This window comes from Zalophus californianus, chromosome 8 (genome assembly GCF_009762305.2).
Source record: "Zalophus californianus isolate mZalCal1 chromosome 8, mZalCal1.pri.v2, whole genome shotgun sequence".
NCBI classification, from domain to species: domain Eukaryota; kingdom Metazoa; phylum Chordata; class Mammalia; order Carnivora; family Otariidae; genus Zalophus; species Zalophus californianus.
The window spans coordinates 42,951,214-42,953,543 of NC_045602.1; the positions used below are offsets into that span (position 1 = coordinate 42,951,214).

The 2,330-nt window shown below is 39.4% G+C and overlaps 1 pseudogene; it reads left to right on the forward strand.

The window, feature by feature from the left end:
• The first annotated feature begins 448 nt into the window (after window positions 1-448).
• Window positions 449-1,375, forward strand: LOC113938413 (annotated as a pseudogene).
• The last annotated feature ends 955 nt before the right edge of the window (window positions 1,376-2,330 follow it).

The following is a 2,330-nucleotide window of genomic DNA, read 5'->3' on the forward strand; positions in this document are numbered from 1 at the left end:
TTAATGTCAAAATATGGAGCTAATGATGCTAATAATTGAAAGTTAAAATTTAAAGTTACTTTTCTATTGAATTTTTTTAAGTTTTTATAGGAAGTTTAAGGAAACTAATATTTATCATCTACTATCTCATTTCAAATTCATGGCAACTCTACTGAGTGTTATGTTAATTTTCTCATTTTGTTTTCATAATATTACTAAAAAATAGCTATTTTATTCCAATTTTACAGAAGAATAATTAGGCATATAAGAAATAAGGAAGAAGTGCAGTCTAAATCCACAAGTGCCTAACTTTAAAAGCTAAGCCATTCAATTTGATAGGCAGTGGTAGTAGAGAGTGGGGACCCCAGAAAGCCCAGAGCAGCCCCATCCCTGCCACCTGCCTAGTTTCCACTACACCCCAGAAAAGCTGTAGCTACCACAGGCGGCCCCAGTGACCATCAAGGCAACCATGAGCAGCCAGGCTGAGACCCAGCAGCAGCCTGTAGCAGATGCAGACACCAAACCTGGCACCACAGTGAACAGCAGTCCAGGGGACCACACACAGGCAGTGCCTGCAGGTAGGGACAAGAAGATCATTGCAACTAAGGTTTTGGGGACAGTAAAATGGTTCAATGTAAGAAACAAATATGGTTTCATCAATAAATATACCAAGGAAGATGCATTTGTACACCAGGCTATCATAAAGAATAACCCCAGAAGTGTAGGAGATGGGGAGACTGGAGTTTGATGTTGTTGAAGGAGAAAAGGGTATGGAGGCAGCAAATGTTACTGATCCTGGTGGAGTTCCAGTTTAAGGCAGTAAACATGTAGCAGACTGTCACCATTATAGACATTATCCATATCCACATTCCAGGGTTCCTCCATGCAATTGCCATCAGGATAACCAGAATAGTGATCATGGGGAAAAGAATGCAGGAACAGAGAGTACTCTTGAAGGCCAGGCCCAACAGTGCCTATCCTACCTTAGGTAATGGTTGCCACCTTTCTACCTGCAGAGACCCCATGGGCGTTGACTATAGTATTCCAACCCTAATGTATAGGGAGAGGTGATGGAGGGAGCTGACAACCAGGGTGCAGGAGAACAAGGTAGACCAGTGAGACAGAATATGTATGGGGGTTATAGACCCAGTTCTGCAGGGGTCCTCATTGCTAAGATAGTCGAGGAAGCACAGCAATGAAGATGAGGAAAATCAAGGGGATGAGACCCAATGTCAGCAGCCACTTCAAAGTCAGTACATGGCAACTTCAATTACCTGCACAGGCACTCAGAAAACCCTAAACCATAAATGACGTCAAAGAGACCAAAGCAGTGCATTTACCAGCTGAAAATATGTCCACTCCCAAAGCAAGAAGTGGGGTGGGGGTGGGGGGCTGAGTAAATGCTTGCTTACCATTACTATCTCTATCATCTTCCAGCTTAGGGTTTAGTCATCCAACAAAAAAGAAATGAATGTGAAATTCCAGCAATAAGAAATGAACAACTGATGGGAACTGTAAACTGTGAGTGCTTGCTTTTTGCCCACTGACCAGATAACTAGGACTATCTGCATTATCTTTGCAGCATGGTTGTTTTTTAATTATTCTACCTAAATATGTCTCTTCTTGGTAATGGCAAATATGTTGTATTTATTTGTTTTTTTAAGCCTGTTTTTTTTTTCTCAACACACCTTTGAAGTTTTTGAGATTTTTAAGAACTTAATTTTTAATTTGTAATAAAAATTAACAACTTATAAAAAATTTAAAGAAAAAAATTAACAACTTATGAAAATAGATCTACCCTAAGACCCAGCAATTGCACTACCAGGTATTTATCCCAAAGATACAAATGTGATCTGAAGGGGCATGTGCACCCCAATGTTTATAGCAGCAATGTCCACAATAGCCAAACTATGGAAAGAGCCTAGATGTCCATGAACAGATGAATGGATAAGGAAGATGTGGTATATATATATATATATATATATATATATATATATGCAATGGAATATTATGCACCCATCAAAACACCCCGAAATCTTGCCATTTGCAATGACGTGGATGGAACTGGAGGGTATTATGCTAAGTGAAATAAGTCAATCAGAGAAAAACAATTATCATATGATTTCACTGATATGTGGAATTTGAGAAACAAGGCAGAGAATCATAGGGGAACGGAGGGAAAAATGAATCAAGAGGAAACCAGAGAGGGAGACAAACCATAAGAGACTCTTAATTTCAGGAAATCCTCTGGCTTTGGAATGTTTACCTCTGAGCTATCTTGTTATCTGGAAGGATGAAAAACAGGCCATAAACCCATTCAACATAATTTATTGACAACAAAGCCTACTTAC